Source organism: Lolium perenne, chromosome 3 (assembly GCF_019359855.2).
Source record: "Lolium perenne isolate Kyuss_39 chromosome 3, Kyuss_2.0, whole genome shotgun sequence".
Classification (NCBI taxonomy): domain Eukaryota; kingdom Viridiplantae; phylum Streptophyta; class Magnoliopsida; order Poales; family Poaceae; genus Lolium; species Lolium perenne.
The window spans coordinates 157,875,567-157,886,196 of NC_067246.2; positions in this window are offsets into that span (position 1 = coordinate 157,875,567).

Consider the following 10,630-nt stretch of genomic DNA (forward strand, 5'->3'; position numbering starts at 1 on the left):
TACTATTCATGAAAAGTCTTTGCTATATGATTCATTTGTTTACTCATGTCATTTACATTGTTTGGATCGCTGCATTCATTACATATGCTTACAATAGTATGATCAAGTTTATGATGGCATGTCACTCCAGAAATTATCTTTGTTATCGTTTACCTGCTCGGGACGAGCAGAAGCTAAGCTTGGGGATGCTGATACGTCTCCGACGTATCGATAATTTCTTATGTTCCATGCCACATTATTGATGATATCTACATGTTTTATGCACACTTTATGTCATTATTATGCGTTTTCCGGAACTAACCTATTGACGAGATGCCGAAGGGCCAGTTGCTGTTTTCTGCTGTTTTTGGTTTCAGAAATCCTAGTAAGGAAATATTCTCGGAATCGGACGAAATCAACGCCCAGCATCTTAGAATCCCCGGAAGCATCCAGAACACCCGAGAGCCGCCAGAGAGGGGACACAGGCCCCCCAGATGATAGCCCGGCGCGGCCCAGGGGTGGCCCGCGCCCCCCTGTGGTGTCGTCGCCTCGTTGACCTTCTGACGCCGCCTCTTCGCCTATAAGAAGCCCCTCGACCTAAAACCTCGAGATGAAAAAGCCACGGTACGAGAAACCATCCAGAGCCGCCGCCATCGCGAAGCCAAGATCTGGGGGACAGGACTCTCTATTCCGGCACGCCGCCGGGACGGGGAAGTGCCCCCGGAAGGCTCCTGCATCGACACCACCGCCATCTTCATCAACGCTGCTGTCTCCCATGAGGAGGGAGTAGTTCTCCATCGAGGCTCGGGGCTGTACCGGTAGCTATGTGGTTCATCTCTCTCCTATGTACTTCAATACAATAATCTCATGAGCTGCCTTACATGATTGAGATTCATATGATGATGCTTGTAATCTAGATGTCGTTATGCTAGTCAAGTGAATTTTACTTATGTGATCTCCGGAGACTCCTTGTCCCACGTGTGTAAAGGTGACAGTGTGTGCACCGTGTGGGTCTCTTAGGCTATATTTCACAGAATACTTATTCACTGTTATGAATGGCATAGTGAAGTGCTTATTTATATCTCTTTATGATTGCAATGTGTTTTGTATCACAATTCATCTATGTGCTACTCTAGTGATGTTATTAAAGTAGTTTATTCCTCCTGCACGGTGTAATGGTGACAGTGTGTGCATCCGTGTTAGTACTTGGCGTAGGCTATGATTGTGATCTCTTGTAGATTATGAAGTTAACTATTGCTATGATGGTATTGATGTGATCTATTTCTCCTACATAGTGTGAAGGTGACAGTGTGCATGCTATATTAGTACTTGGTTTAGTTGTGTTGATCTGTCATGCACTCTAAGGTTATTTAAATATGAACATTGAATATTGTGGAGCTTGTTAACTCCGGCATTGAGGGTTCGTGTAATCCTACGCAATTAGTGGTGTTCATCATCCAACAAGAGAGTGTAGAGTATGCATTTATCTACTCTGTTATGTGATCAAAGTTGAGAGTGTCCACTAGTGAAAGTATGATCCCTAGGCCTTGTTCCTAAATACTGCTATCGCTTGTTTACTGTTGTACTGCGTTACTACTGCTGCGTTACTACTACTTGTTTACTGTCCTGGGCAAAGCACTTTTCTGGTGCCGTTGCTACTGCTTATACATATTCATACCACATGTATTTCACTATCTCTTCGCCGAACTAGTGCACCTATTAGGTGTGTTGGGGACACAAGAGACTTCTTGCTTTGTGGTTGCAGGGTTGCATGAGAGGGATATCTTTGACCTCTTCCTCCCTGAGTTCGATAAACCTTGGGTGATCCACTTAAGGGAAACTTGCTGCTGTTCTACAAACCTCTTCTCTTGGAGGCCCAACACTGTCTACAGGAAAAGGAGGGGGCGTAGACATCAGTGAGGAACAAAATCGATAGGACCAGTTGCGATCTGTTTACCTCGATCCATCGCGTTGCTTGCTGTTGACGAAATCGACGATCTTGAACGTGCCATTGAGATCAGATCCTTGACGCCTCTAATTCCCACATACGGCGCCAATTGACAAGGGATTAACTTGTCAATGCCTACGGGTTGTAGACTAGGGTTTTAGTTAGAAGTAGAGGGCAAGTAGATCTCGAAGGTTTCAGCCAAAAAGTACTCGACGATATGAAAACTAGGGTTTGTGAGACCATGAATCGATGCTTTCTTTGTCCCTCGACTCCCCCTTATATAGGAGGTGGAGCCGAGGGATTCGTGATGTACAAGTTACAAAGTCCGGGAAGGTTTCTAACTCCTCCCGTAATATTACAAGTGTTCTCTCCTAATACAACTCTAGCTTTCCTTAACTAGCAAGTTGGGCTTCCGAATTCTTCTTATCATTCGGGTCGTGGATCTTCAGTAAACCCCGGATACCATCTTTGGCAAGCCCATTGGGGATGCCTATGTCAGCCGGCGCCCATGCTATTTAGTCAATACTCCTGGTATGCGGCAGCGAGTTCTGTGCATCTATGTGCAGATTAAGGATGGAAGCAAAAGGACCTGTGCCTACTCTGTGAAGCAGCTTTACAGTTTATTCAAGCTTGCAATAGCTATGCGATAACCACTTATTCACGGGTTCACATTTAGTTAGTCAATCATGGTAGCCAAGTACTTTGTTGGATACGTAGCACACAAGCAGTAGGATGAACACATTTCGTTTGGTGATTAGGGTGCACAAGTATATATTTGCCTGATGGTCGCCAAATGAGCAGCCCACTGTTCAGTTTGCGTGGGTAACTGCATCGTATAAGCGAGAGACCTTATTGTCATTCAGGAATCTGTTCTTTCTTAAGATGTAAAGCACAAACATTATTTGTTTCCGCATCAAAGTTATTCATAAGAACAGAAGTAACAAACAATATTCTTGCACCGAAATAAAAGTACAAAATCTAAAAGGGTTCATCTATGCTGTTTAGTGGTTCTCCAGGTAGATGATTATAGAGCATAATTTAGCTATGAGCATTAGATAACAATAATTCAAATGCACTTGTTTACTTCGTTTAATTTCTTATATTGCAGTTGTGTTGCTCTCCACATTTATAACTATCATTTAACATTCGCATCTATATAACTCTTAGTGTAATACGTATAATAGCAAACATATTATTTTAAAGTGCAAAAATCAGATATTTCTCAGCGGAATTTGGTAGGAGCTGGCAGCGGCACCACGGGACTTCTCCTGCCTCTTCGTCCTCGGAAGGGAGCATGCGGCCATGGGGAGAGATGGTCTGAGCCAAGCAGCCTTTCATTGTTGATGTTTTTTTTACCTGTTTCAAAACAAGCCTATGACTGTCAGATCAAAAGGTTTGCACAAGTTCAATAACGTATCATTCTGGTGTACTTCTAGATATTGCTTTAGGATCATAGACTGACAACACAGAAGATGGGTTATTGTCACACTATATGAAGGGACGAAGGGACATTTAGATGCTTTTGCCTCGTTGCTCCAGTGGTTTCGAGGTAAATAACAGGGCAGAGTTGAGACAAAAGGAGATGACTAATTTGAGGTAGAATTTGTATTACTGAATTTTACATGCATCCGATATTACTGAATTGTTCTACCACTAACTTGATTTCACACGGAGGATGTTATTTATTTTGTTGCCACTACTAAAGCCCATCGTTTAACAAATGATCTTGGGTTTTGCACACATGAAACTGAGCTATTGTGGACATTGCAAATTGCAATTGGAATGATAGTTGTACAATATTATTAAAATATAGAAATAAGATTACAGGCGATTAAATTTATACTAGCTGCTGAAAAATACTAGAGAGAAGCAATTTCGTTAGACTATACTATATATGGAGATATGGATAGTTAAATTTAGACCTTTTGCTAGAGATGCCTTAAAGCTATACAACTTAGTGATTGCTATAGTCTTAGGTTTGATGGTACTAATTGTGTGATTTTCACTAATACAACGTACAAAAGAAGTCAATCATAGCCTCCATAATATTTAGATTCGATTGACTTCTCCTGATTAATATGAAATAATCTCTATTTGAATTAGGATGACACCCTAGCAACACACAGGCTTTGTGCTAGTCTATCTCTATCTCTACCTAATCTATATCCTATCCTAATAATAAAGGAGCTAAGGTTTCTGCCAAAATTTTCGTCCAACTTTTTATTGGACGGATTTACCCTCCCACAAAATTCCATATTACGGCAAAGTGGCATGTACCGGTTCGTTTCATTCGTTTCGTTTCTTCTTTTGGTCAACACGGGAGTCCGTGAGGCTACAACAGACGGGGCTACTAGTAATGCCCAGCTCGGCTGGTCCCACGGCGAAGCTGCCCAGCTCGACGGCACGGAGGCGCAGCGCCGCAGGGAACACGCCGTTGACAGCGTCGGGCAGACGGTCCAGCAGCGCCGCCAGCTCCTTCGTCCGCTTCTCCACCTCCCGCGCGCGCCGCGGCGCGCACCACCGCCTCGTCGTCCCCGGCGTCTTGGGCTTCGGTGCTGCCATCGAGGAGCGCCGCGAGCTTTCCGACGGCCTCTTCGACGGCATCCACCTCGCTGGTGTTGGCGTCGGCGCACTCTGCCCGAAAGGAAGCCGCACGCATCACGTGTCTGGCGCCGGACGAGCCCTCGCCGACAACCAGCGGCCCTCCGGCCAAGCAGCCGCCGCCAGTGCCCCCTTGCGCGCCTCCCGTCGCCGGGCACGCCCTCGAAGACTGCCGTCGTACAGGCCTCTGCCGTCAGCGCCCCTCCCTCTGTTAAGGCAATATGCTTGTTGTATTACCAGGGGCCAAAGGTCACAATATATAGTACATGTACAGGTGCAAATATGCAGGAAGCCCCCTAACATCTGGGGAAACTACAATATACAAATATATACATCTAACACCCCCCCTCAAACTCATGGTGGATCCACAACACTGAGTTTGGAGAGTAAGAAATCATGCTGCGCTCGAGTCTGTGCCTTCGTAAAGAAATCCGCCAACTGCAAATCTGAAGGCACATAATGAACCGCAACAACATCATCCTGCACCTGAGCACGTGTGTAAAAGGCATCAACACCAATATGCTTGGTCAGCTCATGCTTGACCGGATCACGTGCAATACTGATAGCACATGTACTGTCAGACAAAAGCGGAGTGGGTGTCATAACAGAGACCCCAAAATCTGTAAGCAACCACCGTAACCAGGTCACCTCAGCAATCAACAAAGCCATAGGCCGCAAGTCAGCCTCAACACTCGAACGGGAAATTGCTACCTGTTTCTTCGTCTTCCAAGCAACAAGCGAACCACCAAGAAACACACAGTAAGCAGAAAGTGAACGACGATCCGTAGGATCACTCGCCCACGTAGCATCCGAGTAGCACTGGAGCTGGAGAGAGCTGGAACGGGGAAAGAAAAGGCGACGAGTGATCGTGCCACGAAGGTAACGAAGAACACGAAGGAGATGACTATAGTGAACAGTGGTAGGAGCTGAGACAAACTGACTCAAAATATGAACAGGATAAGAAATATCAGGACGAGTGACAGCAAGATAAACAAGACTCCCAACATGATGGCGATAACGGGTGGGATCAGGAAGTGGATCACCATCAGTAGGACGAAGCTTAACATTAAGCTCCATAGGAGTATCAACCGTGCGCTCATCCCCAAGAGCAGCACGAGGAAGAAGATCCTGAATGTACTTTTCCTGAGAGATAGAAAAGCCATCAGAAGTAGAGGAAACCTCAATGCCAAGAAAATAGCGAAGAGGACCAAGATCAGTCATTAGAAATTGATTGCGAAGACGAGCCTTAACAAAGGCAATATACTCAGGATCATCACCAGTAATGATCATATCATCAATATAGAGAAGAAGAAGAGTACGTCCACGAGGAGAAGTGTGAACGAAGAGTGCTGGATCATGAAGACTAGGAGAGAAACCAGCAGCAGTCACCACAGAGGCGAAGCGCTCAAACCAGGCACGAGGGGCCTGTTTGAGACCATAGAGAGAACGTCAAAGACGACAAACCATCCCATCGGGAACAGAATACCCAGGAGGAGGCTGCATGTAAACCTCCTCACTCAACTCGCCATTAAGAAAAGCATTCTGAACATCAAGCTGCGAGACAGACCAGCGGCGAACAGAAGCAACAGCAAGAAGGGTACGCACAGTAGTCATATGAGCCACAGGGGCAAAAGTCTCATCATAGTCACGGCCGTGCTCCTGCTGAAAACCAAGAGCCACAAGACGCGCTTTATAGTGCTCAAGAGATCCATCAGAGCGAGTCTTAATTTTATAGACCCACTTACACGTGATAGGAAGAACACCAGAAGGGGGAGAAACAAGATCCCAAGTGCCAGTGCGCTCAAGCGCAGCGATCTCCTCAGCCATGGCAAGCTGCCATTCAGGATGACGCTCGGCATCCCGATAAGAAGTCGGTTCGGAAACAACAGAGAGACCATACTGACTAGGAGAATAACGATCTGGAGCACGACGCTGACGAACAGGCCGTGAAGGAGGAAGCTCATCGGGAGAAGACAACTCATCATCATCAGAAGAAGAAGGGACAGCATCGGAAGGATCCGAAGCCGGAGAACGAGGAGTACTAGGTGGACTAGACGAACGAGAGGATGGTGCCGAAGGGGGCGCATCAGAAGTAGGAGGGAGAGGAGGAGGGACAACAGGGGATGCATCCGGAAAAAGAAGAAAAGAGATATCATCCACCGGGTAAGTACCCGAGGTGGGGCGAAGATAGAAGGGACGCGTCTCATCAAACGTGACGTCACGAGAGATGCGCATCCGACGACCAACAGGGTCCCAACAACGATAGCCCTTATGCTCATCACTGTATCCGAGAAAAACACACTCAACAGACTGAGCGGTCAGTTTGGTGCGTTCGCGAGGAGGGAGAAGAACATAGCAAACGCAACCAAATGAACGGAGAGTCGAGTAGTCTGGAGAAACACCAGAGAGACGCTCGAGAGGAATGCCACCCTGTAGAGCAGCGGAAGGCTGAATGTTAATGAGGTGGGCCGACGTAGCGACAGCCTCAGCCCAGAAATGTGGCGGAAGAGAAGAAGCAATCATCATAGCACGGGTGGTCTCAAGAAGATGACGATGCTTATGCTCGGCGACGCCATTTTGAGCATGCGCGCCGGGACAAGAAAACTGAGCGAGGGTGCCCTCCTCGGCGAGGACACCACGAAGGTGCTGGGAGATATACTCACCAGCAGAATCAGCACAGAACATGCAAATGGGTGAGGAATACTGAGTGCGGACCATGGCCGCAAAACGCTGATAAATAGAGAGCACCTCACTGCGAGAGCGCATGAAAAACACCCAGGTGTACCGTGAAAAATCATCAATGAATAAGATATAGTATCGATGGCCCTTTCAAAGCGAAGGGAGCCGGACCCCAAACATCTGAATGGACTAAATCGAACGGTCGCTGAGAGACAGACATACTAGTAGGATAGGGAAGCTGAATCTGTTTGCCTAACCTACAACCCTGACAGTGTAACAACCCATATCTAGAGACAGACCCCAGAAGGCCACGATGAACCAGTGACGACATGCGAGAGTCACAAAGGTGACCAAGACGATGATGCCACTGCTGAAAAGGGCCGGTGACAGAGGCAACAACCGGAGGAGAACTGGCAGATGGAGTGGCAGTGGAAGGAACATGAAGTCAGTCTAACTCCCAAAGCCCCGGAGACTTACGGCTACGAGGGCCAGCTCCAACCAGGGCCCGTGTGCGACGATCCTGAACCGTACAAGACTCAGCGTCAAGAATGACACGACAACCAGAATCGGTGAGCTGGCTAACAGAGAAAAGGTTCATCTGAAGGCGAGGAACATGAGAAACATCAGGGACAGAGAAAGAGGGAGTAGAAATGGTGCCTCTACTAGAAACAGGAAGAGATGTACCATCAGCCGTGACAACACGGACAGGAGAAAAAAGAGACCGAAGAGCATACATAATAGAAGACTCAGAGGTCATATGAAAGGATGCTCCAGAATCCAGATACCACGGGGACGTACCTGACTATGTAGAAAGTGGTGGTCGCATAGTGCCAAAAGAGCCAGTCACAGAACCAGCAGCGCCCGGCGAGGAAGAGTCTGCAGTAGCGAGCAGACCACGAAGACCCTGAGAATGTCCTGATCAGAGAGTGCAACTGCAGAAGATCCTGAAGAGCCAGCCTGCTGACGATCCTGGAACTGCTGATGTAAACTGGGATCCCGCGTCCAGTAGGTGGAGAAAGTGTGGCCAACCTTGCCACAGTAGGTGCAATGAGGACGAGGGCGGAGACTCGGACCGCGAGGCTGTTGACCTAAACTGGAATCCCAAGCATCAAGCAGGCACTGAAGCTGCGCTATCTCATGCGCAGAGAGGGGCGCGACTGGAGAGGTCGACGTACAATCAGGTGCCGACGAGGAGCTATCACCCACACGCACAGAGGCCACCAAAGGGGGCGACGGAGAGAAACACACCGATGAAGACAGAGTCGGCAAAGCGCGGTCATAACCACGTGAAGAGGCCGCGAAAGTCGATGTAGAGCGGCAGGCCGACATAGACGAAGTCGGCGAAGCGCGGGCAGAGCCGCGTGAAGAGGCCGCAAAAGTCGATGTAGAGCGGCAGGCCGAGGGCGACAAAATCGGCGAAGCGCGGCCAGAGCCGCGGGAAGAGGCCGTGAAAGGCGATATAGAGCGGCGAGCCGACGTAGACGGAGTCGGTGAAGCGCGGGCAGAGCCGCGTGAAGAGGCCGCAAACGGCGACGAAGAATGGCTAGCCGTCATACACGGAGGCAGCGGACAAATACCAAGTACCGAAGGTGGGCCCTAAGAGAAGGCGGGATCAGCGGAAGAAGACATCGGGTAACAACAGTCGACGACAGTATTTTTTTTGATTTTTTTTTCAGATCAAAGTCAACCAACTAGACGAGAAAGGCCGAGCGGGCGGGCGACGGATCCTGGCGCCGAATCGATCAGGAGCAGAGGGCACGTGGAGATCGGGCGGGCCACAGCAGGAGGAGAGGAGATCTAGAACACAGGGCACGTCCGCTCCACTGCGGCCACGCCCCGCCGGCGTAGGTCCTGAGCTTGGCGCCACCGGTCCCGGCCACGACGTGGATCGTCCCGCTGAGCGCGCCGGAGTAGCTGCTCTGGACGTCCTTGCCCTTGATGGTGCAGGTGTTCTCGTACACAGGGCACGTCGAGAGGAGATCCGGAGGAGATCAGGGAGCCGTGCTCAGATCGGGCCAGCACGGGCAGCACGGGTGGACACGGCACGGGCGGGACGAGCCGGTAGATCGAGCAGGCTGGGGCGGCCGGGAGAGGAGCGGCCGGAGATCGAAGGGGAGCAGGGGAATCGATCGGGAGCAGGCCCGATCTGCGCGTGGGGAATCGACGGGAGCAGGGGCCGATCGAGGACAACGGACAAGCGACGGAGCGGCCGGACGAAGAGAAGACGGCCGGGAACAGACGGAGAGCGACGGCCGGACAGCGGCAACGACGGACAAGCAACGTCGGCCGGAAAACTAGAGGACCAATTTTTGCTCTGATACCATGTTAAGGCAATATGCTTGTTGTATTATCAGGGGGCCAAATGCCACAATATATAGTACATGTATATGTGTAAATATGCAGGAAACCCCCTAACATCTGGGGAAACTACAATATACAAATATATACATCTAACACCCTCGACCTTGCTGCTCCATAGACGTTTCCGGTTGAAGTCAGCCTGAAACGGGTTTTCCCCTTGTGGTTAGTTTCTCTCCGACCACTGCCCTCTTCCCGAAGCGGCGACCAATGGCGCAGCCCCCATCCCCAGCATGGCGCGTGGCCGGAGGCGCCACAGCGAGGCAAATTCTTCGTCCCAGGATTTCCCCGAGGCGCGTGAGCCCGTCCGTGATGAAGGCCTGGTTCGCATTAGTTCACTGGGCCATGCAAATTCATCTTCATCAAGTCCATCCCGTCCAAATAGGCATGGATTTTGTGCTGTTCGATAGTCCCACCTCACTCCGCTGTACCTTTTTCTACCGGTTTTTATACGACAGATTTCTGGAACTAACAAGCCACCTCGGAGAGCAGCAAGAAAGGAATTAACTGGCTCTTCCAAATGGAACAGACACTGGTGGAAAAAAGGGCTTTGGTCGCGGTTGGCAACTGCCATTAGTCGCGGTGGCGCAACCGCGACCAAAGCTGCGCGACTAAAGGCCCCCCCCTTTAGTCGCGGTTCCTTACGAACCGCGACTAAAGGCCCGTCCACGTGGGCCGCAGGCGAGCGCCCGGGCGGAGGACCTTTAGTCGCGGTTCTTCTGGCCAGCCGCGACTAAAGGCCTCCGCAGGGTTTAGGGTTTTAGCCCCCCTCCCCCTAAATCTGGTTTCTTTTTAATTTGTATTATTTTATTTCTTTTGGGTTTTAATTCTGAAGGAGTTTCACATATTTAGGCCAACCGCGACTAAAGGCCTCCGCAGGGTTTAGGGTTTTAGCCCCCCTCCCCCTAAATCTGGTTTCTTTTTAATTTGTATTATTTTATTTCTTTTGGGTTTTAATTTTGAAGGAGTTTCACATATTCTACGGATCGTATACATACATGCATATGAATGTACAATTTCAAACAAATTTGAAATTAGAACCAAAAAGAATTCAAGAGGAATATA